The sequence below is a fragment of the Manis pentadactyla genome, chromosome Y, assembly GCF_030020395.1.
Source record: "Manis pentadactyla isolate mManPen7 chromosome Y, mManPen7.hap1, whole genome shotgun sequence".
Lineage (NCBI taxonomy): Eukaryota > Metazoa > Chordata > Mammalia > Pholidota > Manidae > Manis > Manis pentadactyla.
This window is the reverse complement of record NC_080039.1, coordinates 33,774,315-33,794,199: the sequence shown is the minus strand read 5'-3', so window position 1 is coordinate 33,794,199 and position 19,885 is coordinate 33,774,315. Positions and strand designations below refer to the sequence as shown.

General features: G+C 38.6%; 1 long non-coding RNA gene across 1 annotated transcript in view; it reads right to left on the bottom strand.

Moving 5' to 3' along the window:
• The window catches only part of LOC118935983 (uncharacterized), a 292,406-nt gene that overhangs the window by 34,768 nt on the left and 237,753 nt on the right, over positions 1 to 19,885 (bottom strand). Inside the window, exon 5 of the long non-coding RNA XR_008995389.1 lies at positions 361 to 407. This is a non-coding gene — a long non-coding RNA (uncharacterized LOC118935983). The remainder of the gene's footprint in view (positions 1 to 360; positions 408 to 19,885) is intronic.

The window sequence follows — 19,885 nt, the reverse complement described above, 5'->3', positions numbered from 1 at the left end:
AGAGGAAACACATTCTAAGTGCTAATTAATTCTTGCATACATGCAAAAAAAGGTAAAGAAATTCTTTGGTAACCAGGTGGAGATATTATGACATAAAACAGTAGTTTGCAGACTGTGGTCTTTAGTCCAGCAAGGTGAGAATGTCCTGAAGACTTGCTAAAAAGCAAAATTCTCAGGTATTGACCCAGCCTTACTGAGTGGAAAACCTAGAACTAAGAGACAGAAGGGACCTTGTTTATTACACAGCGCTGTGGGATTCTTTTAGAGATAAGGCTCAAAGTGTCTTCCGTGGTTTGGGTGGGAACATGCCGTGGAGAAAAAATTAATACCAGGTCTTCAAATTTCAAGTCTCACACTTACTCAGGTCCCCGAAATGGATGCCATCTGGAATATCCTTTTTCTCGATCCTTTGAAAAGAAAAAAAGTAGCATCATAAGTTATTTGCTCTTTCTGATATTTTATGAAAAATAAAGGAGAATTAATTAATGACATCCTCAATCCAACTTTCATTTCACAGATTTGAATACTGTCCCCCCTTTTTAAAAAAAGTATCATTTTTATCTGAGGTCTACTACCAGCTGCTTGCAAAACATTACAGAAAAATGGGGCTCACACAGGCATTAGTATATTTTCAAAGGAAAAAAAGGGGGGAGGAATCCATATCTACAAAGGAAGTTTCAGAATTCACTGGTGTTTTTTTTTTTAATGTAAATCACCCACGGATTATGGACACAATTTGCACTTGGTGCATTTTTATTCTTCGTCTGTTGTCTTGTTTCTAAATGTCAGTATTATTTTTGAATTTTTGTTTCCTGTCTTGTAAACCATGTTGCATTTCTTCCCCTTTGCTTGTCATGGCCAATCTGTTGGCTTTGTTTTATGTTCCAGCTGTTAATTTGTTTCATGTCAAAATAATCTTTCCACCTAATTGAGGACTGCATGTGGCCTGGGCTTTGAATTAATAGGATTATTGCTAAATTTTCATTTCACTTTGGGGTGTCAGGAGGTAACTCGAGTGTTTCAAAACCAAACATGTTTTGTGAGCATTCCTCCTGAGCCCTGGTCTGGAATTTATGAATCCAACATCTTTAAGGTCTTTCTGTTGGAAGTATGGTTCTTGGACCAGTAACATTCTCCTTGCCTGGGAGCCTGTAGGAGACGTGGGATCTCAGGACCAAACACATGCCTACGGTAGAATCTGCATTAGAACACGTTTCCCAGGTGACTAGAATAGACACTGAAATTTGAGAAGCACCTGTTTAAAGCAAACTTTCCTGAAGTCTTGAAGACTGGGGGGATCTTAAACAGCGTAGTAGGCAGGCTGGTAGGGAAGTAAGTGTCCCGTGTATTGAAACATGCATCTTTGGTGTTAGGATGCATAGGTATTGTCTCAGGGGTGGTTGAGGAAGTTTGGTCCCAAAGCTACAATGACAGGAAGTAAGGGCATCTGCTTTTCCAAGTCCCCCAGCCGGGTGACGCCCCTTGGTGGACACACGGCCTCTGGTGGGACTGATGCATTGTCCTCTATCTAACCTTGGCTACTTCCTGATCAAAAGACAGGTGCAACCCTATCTGTTTTTATTTTACTTTCAAGAAATGCAAAAAGAGGAAAATCGTTAAAGACAGTCATTGTCACCAATTTCTGGCTCTTCAAAAATATCTGAAATTCATTATCACATTAGTTTTACTCCATTGACTTTTAAGAGTCGAGAGAAAATCCTGTTCTTTGCGGTTTCCTATCTAAAGATAATGATCTAGAATGAAAAGAGATACTCATTCTTCAGAAGCTTAAAGGCGTTTCTCCTTAATTCCTAAACTACAGTACCCTGGTATCTCCACGGGTGGTCATTTCTCTTTCCAAACTGAGGAAGGCTACATCCACGAGAGGTGAACACCTTTATTAGGGGCCTAGATTTGCGAAAGGCTGAAATCCCATCACAATGAATGGAGGGTATTTGTTCTCACTGTGTGGTATCATGCCTGTTTATATGACTATGGTGCCTCCTACCTTCCTCCCGTTCCCACAAGTCAACCAGGCACGAGTGAAGGATGGCCTAGACCTTGTGTTGAGTATTGATGCCTCTAACTTCCGAAGGACGGCATCCTGCAGAATCCGGGGCCCCCCATCCTGAAGCTAAGTGTGCACATTGGGGGAGCTGATGGAGGAGCGGGCAACAAGCACTTGCAGACAGACTGCTGCTACACATAAAGTGAGTGAGCACATCAGAGGCCACGTGTGTGCACAATGGCGCTGTTCCTACCCACCCTACTAATCCCTCAAGGCTGTTCTCTGGGGTGATGCACACAGGGCAGGGACTCATCTCGGAAAGGGACTTCTGGAACCTGTAATCATCCCCTGTGACACATGACTAAAGGCCCCCTTGCATTGTTCCTTCCCTGACTTTGCTAAGTTCATGGAGCATTTAGGGACCAGGATTGTGGGGCTTGTGAATCAGGACTTAATTAAACCCAAGCTACCTGGCTCGGAGTCTAATGACCTTTGAGAATACGAACATGAAATGCCCAATTTCCCTACCAGGTGTCTGAGTGTCCACTGTAGGACACTAAAACTCGTGTCTCCGATAAATTTCTGAGCATTCTGTATCCGGATGGTGTTCTTTTATGGCTACTGGACTGGATTACAGAGATGCGATGGAAATGGTCGGATGAACCTGTAAATGCAAAAGCATTCACGGGCCCTGGCTCTTTCCACATTCGAATTATTCCATCACAGTTGGGAAACCTGGCCACCCCATCCGACCCTCCTGGGAAAAAGCACATGATAAATGTCCGATTTCAAAAAGGGCATCTCAGGCAATGTGCTTCCCTGAATCTACTAAAACCTTGAGTATATCGAGGCATGAACCTAAATCTTCCATCCTAACCAGTTACCATTTTGTCATGACATCATTTAAATTTCTCTTTTAAGCACAGGTTTATCCAAGTCTTCTAAAAAACAGTTTTTTTTCCTCTTTTGAGTAGCTGGAGGGCTGATAATTACTCTGTGTATTTAGTAGCAAGTATCATTAGAATTCTGAATCAAAAATAAGATTAATGATTTAATTTCAATCTTGTCGGGATGACCCATTTAAAAAATAGTACTGATGTGACGGAGTGCTATAAAAGGTTTAAGCATAATTTATTGATGAAACCATTACAACTGGACTGAGATGGCTATTTGTGTACATAAGGGTTCCTGAAATCACACATAGTACTCTCCCATTATCTTACTGCAACATTTTTAATTCCTTTTTGGAGGAACTATTTTTTTTAGCCACCACATATGGTCTTACGTGCCAGCCCCCTGTTCTGAGTGTCTTACAAATAGTAGCTCACTCAGACTTCAAAACCACCTGATAAGGTGGCACTCTTGTTATCTCCACATGATGCATAAGGAAATGGAGATGTGAGAGGTTTGGTACCTTCCCCACTGGAACACAGCAGGGGAAATTTGAAGCCATAATGCAAACCCATAGATGCTGGCTCCAAAGTCCAGCCCACTGTTCTGCAGTGTTTCTCCCTTACAGGAAAACCGACGAGACCTTGGACGGAAGACAGTAGCAAATGCACATTGGCATTAGGAGAAGTAGCCAGGTGACAGGATTCCTGATGCTAAATGCTCTGAAATGCATAAGGCCGGTATTTCTCACAGCCAGATGAGTTATTCCAGAGATTTTCTCATAACAAGGAATTATATAACTTAAGATGTAGAAATTTAAACTTAAGATTTCTGCTTTTGGTTAAGAAGGAGCAATGAATTAGCTCCCCAATAGGAAAAAAAAAAAAAAAGAAGAAGAAGAAAGCACTGGTTTTCAAGACACTGGCTATCAACCAATGGAGACAGAATCCTAGGGACAGGAGTAACCAGGGAGATGAACCCTATATTGGTACAGCTGCAGCCCTAAGTGAGATTCTAGCTAATGGTAAGGGGAGGTGGGCACAGGAAGAACCCAGCCGACTCCCCGAGTTGAGCAGTGGACCTGAGAGTAGAGAGAACAAGACCCTTAGGATTTTGAGAGCCAAGTTTGCAGGGAAAGAGACGGTTGCCTAGAGAATGCCAAAGAGTTGCACAGGGCACCCCTTAATCGATTGAAGAGATTACTAATCAGGCACGTGACTAATGCAGGACATGCCGCTTACTCAAAGATGGGGATAGGACCCCCCCAAAGGAATAGATAGGATAATGCTTAGTGCTCAGAGGGCTGTAAATAGTTCCTGTTCCCAGTAACCAGTGGGGAAAAAGACATCTCATAATACCTAAGACATTGCATAGAGGACTGAGGGGGCGCCCCCTTAGGAAGGAGGAAATCATTGTCCATCACCTGTGTACTACTCAGGGTTTTGGGTAGGTCCTACCTTTAAACAAGACGAGAAGAGATACATCTCCTTACAAATGGCTGAATGAAATCCTAGAATTAAGCCTATGATTTTCCGTGGTATAAAAATACCCAGCCCTAAAGTGGTAAAATTCACAATATTCTACATTCAAATATTAGGAAGTTTCAAGCATAGCAACTGAAACTGTTCAAAAGTGAAATAAAGAAATAAAGAAATAAATACAAAAACACTGAAAAGAGCATAAATGATTTGTGGCACCCTGCAAATATCCCATTGGATGGGCGACTGGAATACCCAAAGGAGAGGAAAGAGGACATTCAAATTGTTTCTATTTTGGTGTAGTTGATTCACAGCACTATACTGGTTTCAAGTCTATAACATACTGATTCAACAGTTATCTCTGTCATTCAATCTTCACCCTAATTAGTGCAGTTACTATATGCTTACATAGAAAGATGTACAGAACTATTGACTATGTCCTCTATGCTGTACTTTCATCCCTGTGATTAATTTATATTATGATTGTGATTTTGAGTCTCTTTATCCCCTTCCCCTATTTCACTCACCCACCCCAAACCCTTCCCCATGGTAACCACGAGTCACTTAGTGTCTATGAGTTCACCGCTGTTTTGTTTTTAGGTTCCGCAAATAAGTGAAGTCATATGGTATTTGTCTTTCTCCACCTGACTTATTTCACTGAGCATCATACCCTCTAGGTCCTCCCATGTTTCCATAAATGGCAGGATTTCTGTTCTTTTATGGCTGAATAGTATTCCATTGTGTATATGTACCACATCTCCTTTATCCATTCATCTACTGATGGACACATAGGTTGCATCTTTCTCTTGGCTGTTGTAAATAATGTGGCAATAAACATAGGAGTGCATATATCTTTTTGAATCAGAGATATTGTTTTCTTCAGGTAAATTCCTAGAAGTGGAAACACTGGGTTATATGGTATTTCTGCTTTTAGTGTTTTGAGGAACCCCCATACTGCTTTCCATAGTGGCTGCACCAATTTACATTTCCACCAACAGTGTAGAAGGGCTCCCCTTTCTCCACATCCTCACCAACACTTGTTATTTCTTATCTTTCGGATAGTGGCCATTCTGACTGGTGCGAGATGATATCTCATTGTAGTTTTGATTTGATTTCCTTGATGAATAGTGATGTGGAGCATCTTTCCATATGTCTGTGGGCCACTGGCATCTCTTCTTTGGCAAAATGTTCAGGTCCTGTGCCCATTTTTAATTGGCTTGTTTTTTTAGTGTTGAGTTACATGATTTCTTACATATTTGAAATATTAACCCTTTATTACAAATTTATCATTTGTTAATATACCCTCCCATACCATAGGTTGCCTTTTTTTGTTGTTGATGGTTTCCTTCGCTGTACAGAAGCTTTTTAGTTTGATATAGTCCCACTTGTTCATTTTTGCTTTTGTTTCCTTCATCTGGGGAGATGTATCCAGAAAAAAATTCCTCATGTTCAAGAGAGTTTTGCCTATGTTTTTGTCTACAAGTTTTATGGCTTCATGTCTTGCATTTAGGTCTCTGATCCATTTCAAGTTTAATTTTGTGTATAGAGTTAGAAATTAATCCAGTATCATTCTCTTGCACATAGCTGCCTAGTTTTTTCCAACACCATTTATTGAAGAGACTGTCTTTTCCCCATTGTATAGTGTTGCCTCCTTTGTCATATATTAATTGACCATATGTGCATGGGTTTTTTTCTGAGCTCTCTGTTTTGTTCCATTGATCTACGTATCTGTTCTTCATAATGCCATACTGTTTTGATTACTGAAGCTTTGTAGTATAGCTTTAAGTCCTGGAACATGATACCTCCAGCTTTGTTCTTCTTTCTCAAGATTGCTTTGGCTTTTTGGGGTCTTTTGTGGTTCCATATAAATGGTAGGATTATTTATTCTAGTTCATTGAAAAATGCCATTAGCACCTTGATAAGGATGCACTGAATCTGTGCAGGATGGCCATTTTGACAATATTCTTCCCATCCATGAATATGAAATAGATTTAAAACTTTTGAAGAAATAATGGTCAGAAATTTTCAAAATTTAAAAAATAACTATAAACCTATAGCTCCAAGAATTTCAACAAACTCCAAGTGTAAGAAATATTAGAAAAATTTTATCAAAGCACATCTTGATCAAAACACTCAAAATCAGTGATAAAGATAAAATCTTAATAAGCATCTAGAGGGAAAAAATGTGTTTTATATAGACAAAGATAAAAATAACTTTAGACCTCTTGTCAGTAACAGTGTAAACAAGATGGTGAAGACACATATTTAATGTAGTTTCTAAAAAGTCACCTGGAGTTCTATACCCAACAACAAATATCTTAAATTAAGCATAGGTTAAGAAAATACATTTTTCAGATATATGAAACCTGGAGAAATTCATGATCAACAGACCTGCACTAAAATAAGTGTCCACATAATTCCTTCAGCCAGAAGGAAAATGACATTAGATGTTTGGATTTACACCAGAATAAAGAGCAGAAGAAAAGAAATCTCTTTGGTGAATCTATAAGATGGGTTTTTCTTCTTATGTATATATATCTTTAAAAAATAATTGATGGTTTAGGCAAAAATGATCGGAATGTACAGTAGAATTTATAATGCATGTAAAACTAAAATGCATGACATAACAGTATATGCTGAGAGAAAAATAGAAATATACTTTTGTATAAAACTAGACAGATGTAGCACAAGAACAGAAAACTACAGACCAATATTCCTCACGAACATAGTCAAAAATTCTAAACACATTGTTTAACAAAGTGTAGCAAAACAGTATAAAAAGGATAACCAAAAACCATGATTAAGAGGGATCATGCCAAGATTATGAGGTTGTTTTAACATTCAAAAGCAATGCTATACTACCCAATTAAAAAACATTTTAGCAGAAAAGAAGATTTTTGAAATTCAGTGTTTATTTCTGATTTTTTAAGAAGATGCTCAACCAGATAAGAAAGGCACTTCCTCTATCTGATAAAGGGCATCTATATAAATCCCATAACTAGTAGCATTCCTCAATGTGTATCTCCCCGCCAGACCCTGTTAACTCGGAACAAGACCAACACGTCCGCTCTCTCAACTTCTCACCATTGTACTAGACATTCTAGCTGCTACAATGAGGACATTTCTTTTTTTAAGTCTCCAGATTGGAAGGGAGGAATTAAAACTGTATTTACAGATTATTTAATCATCTATGCAAAAAATGGAATCCACAAAAGAAACCTACTAGAACTGTTAATGTATTTAGCAGGATTGCAAGATAAAAGATCAATATGCAAAATTAAACTGTATTTCAAATACTAGCAATAAACACACAAAAACTGAAATGGAGAAAACAGTATCAGTAACAATAACATCAAGTGTATGCAATACTTTGGGAAAATTCTGACAAAAGGTGTGTGAGACCTGTACACTGAAAACTATAAAACATTGCTCAGTGAATCTGAAGGAGACCTAAATAAATGGAGACGGCTACTGTGCCCATGAGTTGGAAGACTGTATTGCCAAGTTGTCAGTTCTCTACAGATCAATCTTCAGATTCTATGCAATCCCAGTCAAAATATCAGTACGTTTTTTTTTTTTTGTCAAAATTAATAGACTTATTCTAAAATTCTAAAGAAGCTGCAATAGAAAAGAAAAATCTTCGGAAAAAAACAAATTTGGAGGTGTCACAGTACTGAATTCTAAGACATAGGCAAGTGATAATAATCAAGACAGCATAATATGGGCATAAAGATAGACAAATAGATCAATGGAATAGAACGGGGATTTGAGAAGTGGCCCCCCACATATATGGCTAACTTCACTTCTAAATATACACACACAAAGTCCACTTGACATTTGAGGGTCATCAGAAGCAGATATTTGGGACTCACGCCACCATATCCTCTTTCAGCTTCCAGGCAGACTAAATGATCAACATTGTTTCCAGTTAAGCCTTCATTTCTTCTCAACAAAGAATATGATGTAGCAGTTCCTAGCTGATGATACATCTGATTCACCATCTTGGATGCTGACCAACACACATCTCATGTTACAGGAGAGAAACCCAGGCACTGGGGATAATGAGAGGCTGATTCAGAATCCTATATGACAGGACAGAGGATAGAAGAAAAGAGTCAAAAAAGGTGTAAGATGGGTACAGAAGATGGTGCAACTAAAAATAAAAAGCTAAATTATCTAAACTTAGACATGTACCATAGATACTTTTATTTGATCTACCTTGAATCTGTTAAGATATTTATGATCTAATAGCATCTTAACAAGGGATAAACTAGTAATTTTAATCCTGGTTTATCTGAAAAGATACATAATTGAAATTGTGCTCTTTTTTTATATCCTTGGTGGCTTATTACACCATGGAAACCATTTTCCAATTCTGGAAAACATAGTGTAAGAAGACTAACTGGTTTTTATAAATGTATTTCTCCTGGCTAGACAACATGTCACTAATATATTTAAAAAGGATATATCTACATGAAATACACTTATTATCATTTTAAAAATTAAGTTATTATGTATAAGAAGAATATATGGAATTCTATATGTACTGACAATTCATTAAGGATTTATATCCATTTGTGATACTTCTGGAATAAAATTAAGTTTCAAAATTGGGATGCCTTTTTTAACTTTGCAGAGGTTCATCCCAGCCAAGCAGGCTTCCCCACCGATTACCCCTCGGGTGCTGTTTTTGGTACATGGGTGGGAATATAGGGCATACGTGTTCCGTATGTGTGGAAGTGAACAAGGTGATCTGCAGTCTTCATTACTGATGACACAGGCTGTTAATTATCTCCTCTGTAATTGAACATAATGAGCGTCAGTGTTTTAGACTGAGATGCTTTAGCATTGTCTGATATAAACAAATGAAGGCCTGATGGAGAATCACAGGGCTTGGTGATGTTATAGTTCACTCTCAAACAAAGGTGATTTAATGTTCAATTAATCTTGTGAGGAGGGACAAGCTGTCTCACATCGTCCCCTGATACCAATTTATATGTACTGCTGGGTCTAGTAATAACCTGATGTGAACTCTAATAAAGAAGAACATTTTTATCCAAACACTCTGTCTCCAAGTAGCCCATATGTTTAGTCCAGACATTTCATAAAAGAATGTTTAAATGTGGAAGAGATATTTACAGTGCGCTACTCAGTGTAAACTATAGTCTCTTAAAAGTGCTCATCAGTTTATTACCATAGTTATGATTCATAATGAATCGTTTGTAAATGATTTTGATAAGCCCCTTGTAATTAAGGTGTTTTAATTTTGTTTCTAATTGTTCTAATCAATGCATTATAAAAGCTTACTGATAAATTTTGTGTTGTCAATGGTTAGGAATTTGTAAACACAGTAAAATCCTGACTAATGATATGTCACTGATCAAACCCCAAAATATTTTCTTTTTATTTAAAGAGATTTATGAGGAAGAGGGGAATGCTTTAGGATTTTAAAAATGTAGACCTTAAAAAAAAAAACAGAAGGTATATTTTGTTCCTCTTCCAAAGTAGATTAAAATTTAGAGCAAGTCTTTATAGTGTAGACTATGTTGAACTAGCCCAAGAATAAAGTAGAGAAGTAGACCCAAGGACACACGGAAATCTTGTGTAGCCAAGTTAGGTTTCAGATCATTTGGGGATGAATGGATGTTTTAATAAATGGCATTATGACACATGTATGCAGCCATTTCAGAAATGATAGACATTAGGTCCATACCCAAGAATGAATCCCTGATGGACCAGAGACCAAAAATTAAAGGAAACAAAATCACAAAAGTCCTAGGAGGAAAACTGGGAAAATTCTTCTATGACCTCAGTGTATGGAAATGGCTTTGTAATGATGACACAAAATCCAGATTTAATAAAACAAGAGATGACAAATTTGACATTACAAAAAGCTCCACATGGAATCAGACTCCATAAATAAAGATAAAATAAAGACAAAGGAGGAGAAAATATTTCTCACAGATAAAGGGCTGATATTCCCTAATATACAGACTTATAATAATGTGGGGAAAAGCCATAGATTTTTTAAAAAGTAGGCAAAGGCACAAACTCATAACTGACACACAAGATTTTTCTTTTTTAATGACCCTTATATGGAAGGGTGTTGAACTTGACTTTTGTAGGGAGAGATATAAGCTAAAACAACACTGTCTTCTCTATATTGACCGTTATCAACCCCTTGGCAATACGATCTGTTGGCCAGGCTCTTTGGAAATACTGCCCTTAGGGCTGTAAGACATACAGCGGCTCTCGGGGGGAGTGACAGTATGTAACAGGACAACATACATCTTTACCGTGCAACTCAACAATCCCACTTCTGGAAATGCAACATTCCCACTTCTACATCTCCAACAATATGAAACACATGTGCACGAGGCTATTTCTATGGCACTGTTAGTCATGGTAGGTATAACTATTGGGAGCTACCTAAATGCTCAAATAGAGGCAACTGGTTGAAGTAATTATGACACAAAGTGGAGTACTATGCAGCTATGAAAAAGATGGAGACACTCTTCGTGATCTCCTGTGAGTGACATATTATTTTTTTAAAAATCAGTGCAATTCCTGTACATATGGTATGCTAGTGTATGAAAGAAAAATAACAAAATGTATATATAACTGTTTATAGCTAGGGAAAAAAAGACATATTGTTACAGTAAAGCATGAAAAATAACAAAGAATCCATGGGTCCACACCACTAATAAATAGACAGGTAAATGGGGAAGAAAAATGTTTCCAGTAGAATGTGGCATGTAAGCATGAAAGGAGCGGAAAAATCATCAGTTTGCTCTCATCATAGCAGATGCCTTTAAGCAGGAATCATCAGTGAGTATTGTGTCTGTGCAGAAGGGATAAAAAAAGAAACTGTGCAGTGGAGAAACTTGAAAACACCTACCATGTCATCAACATTTAGCATTGCTGGGCACAGGTGCTGAATATGGACACATTGCTTAGGAAACCCTTCAGCTAGGGATGCATGACAAGGGTTAGAACATGGGGACAACCAGGCAAATGCACACTGAGGACCATTTGATGAATAAGCGTTCAGAATTCATCTAAATGTTGGTGTTACCGCAAAGAAAAAGTGAGACTCTTCCAGACAAAACAGACAAAAATTATAACACACTACCCAAGGCTGGACCATTAATGGGAGAGAAAGGATGCTAAAAAGAACAGTATTTGATTGGATAAAAAACTGGAAATTGCATAGTACAATAGGTAACATTAACTTAAATATACTGAAGTTGAAAACTGTTCTGTGATTATTCAATGAATAGTCTTTCTATTAGAAAATACACGTTAAAATATCAGGGTAAGGTGCCACAATACTTACTTTTAAATGGCCACAGAAATTGTCTACTATCTCTCTCTCATCTAATCTCCCTATCTCCTTATCTATCTAATCTATGTATCTTATTTTATCTGTCTGTATGTATGTCTCTATCATCTACTTTCCTATCATTCTATCAGTATCTACTGTCTATCATCTATCTATCTATCTATCTATCTATCTATCTATCTATCTATCTATCTATCTATCATCTATTTCCTACCTATTTCTACATATCATCTATTAATAAAGCAAAAATAAAACAAATGGGACAAAGTATTTATACCAGATAATTCTGGATAAAACATAGGCTGCTGTAATATTCTTGCAACATTTCTCTAAGTTTGAAATTACTTTCATATATAAGGTTAATTAAAAAAAAAACTCAAGCCACAAAAAAAACAAAGCCTTAAACAAAAATTATGGTTTCCGTAGGAAGAGCTTGTTGTCAACAGAGAGTAGATGCTCAGTAAATGTTTCTTAAGTAAATTAGTGACTATTTTTAATCAGATAAAATATACGCAGAATTAAAATGTGTATTCTTTTTATATACAGTTGAATTGAAATATGCATGTCCTAAACTTGTCTTTAATAGCAAGTTGTTACTAAAGCGTGTGTTTGTAAAGGAGCCTCTATGTGCATATTATTGCTCTGATAAAAATCAGAGCCACAGTATCCTTCGCCTGCTTAAGTGTCTGTCTTTGTGTTTCCTTCTGAGAACAGATGACCTTCTGAATTCCATCAGGGCAGAGAAGGTCCGACCATGCACGGAGTGCTTGGTACATGTTACTGTCCCAGGTTTCATATCAGTCCTTGTATTTGGGGTGCACTAAGGAACACAGCAGCACCTCTTCCAAGAACACACACTGCTCCAGGGTATGGAGAAGCTGTGTCCTGGGTGACCGTCCCCATTATCAGCAAGTGTCCCATTTTCCTTCTTTAACTGGTGTGCATCGCAGGCCTGCATGCCCCCACAGCTTTCACAGAAGACGAGGTGGTGACACCATGATTATCATTCAGCCTCTGAACGTCCTGAAGGCCTGCGAGGCCTAGTGGAGCCCTGCGGTGTCAGCGGGTCAGGCCAAGCCTTCCTAACCAAGGGAGCAGAGTGGGGCAGAGGGAAAGGAGAGAGATACACGTGAATTTGTCACAGAGGCAAGTCCCATTGTCGTCAAACATTACCCAGATCCACGTGGGGATGGGCGGGGAATGAAGGTGGCGGATGAACCGTCTCCTCTCTTCAACTTTCTCAAGTATTACTTTGGGAACACCTGGCATCGGCCTTCCATGACCTCTGCACCCTGTGGAATACGTGTGGTGGCGAGGAGCGAGATGATCTGTGGCTTTGTTCACACTTTCTAGCTAAAAGCACAGGACCCACTTGGAGTTTTACACATTTGGATGATTGCCTGAAATGCTACATATGATCTGAGTTTGGAGAGGTGCCATCTTTAAAAATAAAAAAAAAAGAGCCATTGGAAGGTCAGCCACCAAAGGCAGGACACCTATAATTCTGGCGGCCAGTGGGGGCATCCTTACTGTAAGATGCTTTTCTCCCAAAGCCAGGAAATGGGGCCTCCAAGGCAGGGTTTGCTGAGATGGCTGGAGGTCGGTGAGCACATCTGGGCTCTGGAGCTATATTATCTCAGGGTTTTGGGGCGTTGGGCTGAACCGGGAACTTCTGCTGTTCGATTTCTCTCCTTGCACTGAGGTTTGTTATCTGCTGCGTCTCATAGTACTGTTTCTTTCCACAACAGCTTTCTTTGGTTTGATCTCTTTTTAGATCCTGGCATTTTGTGAACACAGTTTTTTGTACAAGACTGCTTTCCTCTGTTGCTTGGTAAAATGCGGTCTTTTTAAATGGATGATGGTGGTCAGGGTGGTGGGGGTGCAGGGGGAGACCCTTCATTTTCTCCTGTTTCCTTCTTTCCCTACATGGCCACGTCTCTAAGAGGACAGTATTCTGATAGTTTCCCCGAGGCCATGATACTTCGCCGCTACTCTCTTGTCCATCAGGTTCTGTGAGCCACTAACATGTATGCACAGTCTTTTGGTGCTTATCATTTTTATAATTTATATAATGTTCATATAAAATGTAATTTTTATCATTTGTGTTTTCATGTGTCTGAGCACATCGTGGACTTTCAACCTAGAGTAGATGGTGAAGAAGTTCAGCAGGGGAACTCACACACTGTCAGACACCAAATTCTCTGGTAGCAAAGTTGTGAAACTTTTTATTTTAAGAGATAACAATAACATCTCTCATTTAATGAAGACTGAACCTGGTGGACGGCAATGCTTGGATCCATAAAGATCATTTTTGGTTCAAAGTTGAGATAAAAGAAACGGTGAATTTGATTGGCATGAGGTTATTAATGCGCAACAGCACGGCTTAGCTAGGCACGGCAATAAATATATGGAGGAATTAATTTATTATCACCCATTCTTTGGGAAAGGCGTGGAAGAAAGAAACTTAGCTAAAAGAAAAAGGAAATTGGAAATGATTTCAAAGAAAGCAACTCCTCAATTATGGGAGTGAAATAAAGTGTGCAGCATCGTATGAGAGAGGCAGAATTAGTATTTTTCAAGTGAAGCATTCCCATAATATTTGGGTCCAATATTGTGACACCTGCCAAAGATGGCAGTTGCCTATAAAGCTAGAATAAGTGTTGTCATAATACATTGCTGAGATTTTATATTTATCTTTTCACAGACGAGAAATATGTTTTGGTATTTTTCTGAACAGACAGCCAAACGTTCCCCAGCCCTACAGTTCACCATATGTGATGTCAAAGAACTGAATCAGTTATACTACGGTGTCTTCTTCATCTTGGAGACAGCAACCTGCACCAGCCTAGCTCTTTGCCTCAGCGTCTCTGGCCCCATGGGTAACTCACAAATCAACAGTCCTGCCTTATCACACCGACTTTGAAGTCTCCTCAATACTGATTCTTCCCATCCCCGTCCACCTTCTCCAGTCCAACCAGCTTCCAGTGTATCTGAATTCCAAAATGTATTCCTTGTTCCCTGTTCTATTATAAAATCAATAACCCCTGAATGTACATACATCCATAATAAATAGCATACCTGATGCAGAAAACCTGTAACACCTCCATAATTAACAGGTATTTGAGAAAAAAAGATGTTTCCATCAGTGCATCTCTTTCTTAACTTTATATAGCACTCTTGGATGATAAACTCAGGCTGAATGGCTGAATCCCCAACCAACCTTTTAGATGTTATTTTGTACCAATGCCTGCTTTGCGACAGAAGACCAAATTCAGAGGCATTTCCCTGTCGTTGTACCAGTTAACTTTCTTGAGACTATTTGGGGTTTTTTAGGAACATAAATATGACAGACACAGATGTTGGAAAAATGACCAACATTGACTTTAAGCTGCAATTGCTCTTATTCTGCAAAAGATAGTTTGGGTGAAAGAGCCTCAAAACTTTTCAGTGTTTCTAGGAATTATTCCTTGGTGACACAACTTTCTCAGAAGCGGGAGAACTGAATTTTCCACACTACCTCACTCTGTTTATACTGACCACCTTGCCAAAATAATTTCTTTTGGGCATATATGATATTTTCTTAAGTGAATGAAAGCTCATTGTTTTTTTAAATTTTTACTTACTTACTTATTTATTTGTTTATTTATTTATTTTTATTTTGGTATCATTAATCTACAATTACATGAGGAACATTATGCTTACTAGACTCTCCCCATCACCAAGTCCCCCCCACATACCCCATTACAGTCACAGTCCATCAGTGTAGTAAGATGCTGTAGAATCACTACTTGTCTTCTCTGTGTTGTGCAGGCTTCCCTGTGCCCCCCTGACATTATGTATGCTAATCATAATGCCCCCTTTCTTTGCCCCCCCTTATCCCTCCCTTCCCTCCCATCCTCCCCAGTCCCTTTCCCTTTGGTAACTGTTAGTCCATTCTTGGGTTCTGTGATTCTGCTGCTGTTTTGCTCCTTCAGTTTTTTGTTTGTTCTTATACTCCACATATGAGTGAAATCATTTGGTACTTGTCTTTCTCCACCTGGCTTATTTCACTGAGCATAATACCCTCTAGCTCCATCCATGTTCTTGCAAATGGTAGGATTTGTTTTCTTCTTATGGCTGAGTAATATTCCATTGTGTATATGTACCACATCTTCTTTATCCATTCATCTACTGATGGACATTTAGGTCGCTTCCATATCTTGGCTATTGTAAATAGTGCAGCGATAAACATAGGGATGCATCTGTCTTTTTCAAACTGGAGTGCTGCATTCTTAGGGTAAATTCCTAGAAGTGGAATTCCTGGGTCAAATGGTATTTCTATTTTGAGCTTTTTGAGGAACCTCCATACTGCTTTCCACAATGGTTGAACTAATTTACATTCCCACCAGCAGTGTAGGAGGGTTCCTCTTTCTCCGCAACCTCGCCAACATTTGTTATTGTCTGTCTTTTGGTTGGTGGTGATCCTTACTGGTGTGAGGTAATACCTCATTGTGGTTTTAATTTGCATTTCCCTGATGACTAGTGATGTGGAGCATCTTTTCATGTGTCTGTTGGCCATCTGAATTTCTTCTTTGGAGAAGTGTCTGTTTAGTTCCTCTGATCATTTTTTTAATTGGATTATTTGGAAAGCTCCTTGTTTTTGAAGATTATTTAAATCATTCATAAGGCCCCTGGGTTAACTGGCCACACCCAGCTATGTTATTGAAATAGGGGTGAATAAATGATTTGGAGGGACATGGAGTTGCCATGTGAAACAATACTTTGAAATAATGTCACATCTCGTGTTCCTGGGAGAGGGAAGAATTTGTTTTCTCTGAGTTGTAGTTTGTCCAAACCAGGCTGCAGATGAAGGGGAAATTTTGTATTTCTGACAGGGAAACATACCCCATATCCCAGGTAAGCTTCTTTCATAAATCCACTCCCACTTGGTTGTAACGGCTTCCCCAACTCCCCAACCTCTTTCCAAGACTTGCTCCATCCCCTGGGAAAGGTCAGAGGGTAACTTAAGATTGATTTGCTTCTACTGATTCAGTATAAAAGTGAAAACACTAAAGGTTACCAGGGAGCTACAGAATGAAGTACTAATTGTTCTAGAAAATATGAGGACAGGAGAAGTCATGACTGACACATGAAATCATGGCATATGTAACACCCCTATTTTCTTGTTTACATAATTCCAGAATACTAGGACCAGGACACATTCCAGCTGGTAGTTTTACGGAAGCTCACTGATTCATTAGGAGAAGCAAAGATTGTTCTGGAACATGAAGCTGTCATTTTGGTGTGGGGGACGGGTTTCACAGGGTGATGTAAAAAAATGGAGTGATCACCGTTTCTCACAGCACTGTTACAATGGATGAAATGAGACATAAGGAGGTTTTTGTGCTGGATTTTCCAGAGACAGATGATATCGTATCTGGTTCACCTTGGCTGCCATTTGGTGCTGCCCAAGAAAATGTTGTCCTTGTACCCAGAGGACACACATTCCTGATGTTGTAGCAATCTACAAGGTAGGTGAGTTACTTCTTCAATTAATCCTTAGGCTAATTCTTCAGACCAGGTTTGCTGAGATCTTGAGTGGAGGTAGTGTGGAATTATTTTATTCTAATAATTAATTACCATTTGTTCTTCCCTGATACTGAAAGGCAGGGTGCGACGTAAGGGTCATGGAACACAGAGCGGGATCCACATACTGTATTAAGGTGGGATTGTGTCATAGAGTCTACCAAGTTACGGATTTTAAACAAGATTAATTTTGGGGGTTGTTGGAGAGCAAACAGGGGCTTGTGAAGCTGGGAGAAGCAGATAATGAAGGGAGAAGTGTAAGCCATCTATATTCCTTCAGGAAGGTGAATATACATAGCCAGTAAGATTTCCTGGTCCCGCTGCCTAAAACAGAGCCAAGAAAATAATGCTTCATTGGACTTTTATTACAAGACGTTATGAAATCCATGCCATTGCTTGGAATCTTCACGAATGCCAACCTTTACTAGTAGAAACCCACATCCTACTTGCTTATCAGCAGGAACAAGATGCTGAGACGTCACCATTTTGGTGGAAAAGTTGTGGATGGGCAAGGTGGCGATCACAACAGGATGTGAGGCCAGTAGACACGGTAACCAGAGACGTCACGAATAGCCCCAAACGAAGTGGCATGGCCGTGGTGTGCAGTAGGACCGCATGAAGTCGCTCTTGTGGGAACAAAAATGTCCCTCATCATTGGAGGCAAAAGACATCTCTGAATGGCAGTCTTTCCAATCAACACATAGGATTGCAAGGAAATTGGCTCTATGTACCAAGAGAAATAAAGGAAGAATGTCTGATTTCTCTAAAGTTACAAGAATTAATTAGGATTTCTTTTGTAGGTAAGGGAGACCATTTCCGTGGTGCCAAGCCCAGGATAAGTTTCAGGGAAAAGTAGTGAAATAAGCCTATTTTTTTAAAGGTAGATCTTAAAGTCTTAAAGGCAATTTTAATTAAACCTATCAACTAAGCTCTGCAAGTTCCCCAAAAGAACAAATATCCCACATCTATAACAGATACTTGGAATATACCTTGTTCTCACCCAATTATATTACTGGTTCATAATGACAGTTGACTTTATATAGTATTTTCTAGGTGTCAGGCACAAATCCATATACCATAACCTACATGATTTTCAAAAGTTCTATGAAGCACATAAGTAGTTTTTATCAGCATCCTGCAGTTGAAGAACTTAAACCAAAGAGAGGTAAATAGCTTGCCCAAGGTCACAAATCTGATAAATGATCAAATATGAACCCAGCAATCTTAGCCATTATGTTGTAATTTACCGACACGCATAATTTAATCATCATCGTCATACTGGCGATAGTAAAAATAAATTCCCAAGAAATAAATGAAAAGTAATATGTCGTAATATAACACATATTTCCACTACATGACTTAACGAAGAAACCCAAAGAAGTTGGGGGGTGAATTGCTTGTACCAATAACGCAAATATCATGAACAGTGTTGGAATTTTTCTGAAATTGTTCACAACTCTTGGGTAAGCTTCCAAACAAATAAACTTCAATTTTCCCTCTAATTACTTGGCAGCTGTGTTCCTGGAAAATTTAGTGCCTATTAAAGCTGTGTGAAAAAAATACTGCTTGAGGGATGATATAACATGGAGTTAGGTTCTAGACTGAGAGATACTTCTTGAGAGCTTTTGTCTATAAATGACTACATGGTGGAAACGTTTCAACAGTGTGTAGGAAATAGTATAATTCCTTTTCATTTTGTTTTATTTTAATGTTCCTCTAAATGCTGTAGTATCCCTCAGTTATTACAGTAATGGTGACAACAGTGAAATCCCAAAACCACCATTGAAGAGATAACAGTTCTAACAAATCTATGGATAGAAGTCAGGACCTTCTCAAACTCTGAAATCCTAGGCAAAATATTGAGTATAGAGGCATCCTCCTGGGGAGGTTGTCAATAACTTGTAGGAAATTCTCAAATCATGATTATCATCTAATCATGTATAGCTCCAGCAGTTCAATAAAATTCATTTTTCAATAACTTTTTAGAATTTATTATAGGATTACACACTGTTTTGCATCCCCGTTTCTCTCCAGTTGTGGTTGAGCAATGGAATTACAGAGTCACTTTATTCAGCATTGTTCTAATCTTGTTACTTTCAACTTCTAACTCTCCTTATTTCATCTTTTTAAATGTTAGTCATTTATATAGAATATTGAACACCTTTTCTCTAACAGTCCCCTTTGCATGCGGCTTTCACAGAACGGCATTAATCATTGATTAAAATTTTTAAATGTTACTTTAATAATATTAACAAAGTATTTAATCCCCTATTGAAAATTAAATCCATATTTCTTTTTTTTATGACTGTCTGACAGCTATTGAATGAGCTGCCCAGCAGCAAGGCTAACGGGATTCCTCTCTGGGCATAACTGTTAGTCTGTGTCAAACGTAACAAATGAGTTCCAGCCAGAGTCCTCTGGAAACTGGCCCTGAATATAACCCTGAGAGAAAGGTTACAGTAGCAGTTGTAGAAGTGGTTTGTGTCTGTGGTGCCTTGTTGAAATGTTCGCCCCTCCTGTGGTGTTGGAGGAAGGCATAAAAGAATGACATGTCAGAGTTTTAACCTTTTGTATGGTTCTTATGTATACAGACTTGGAGGA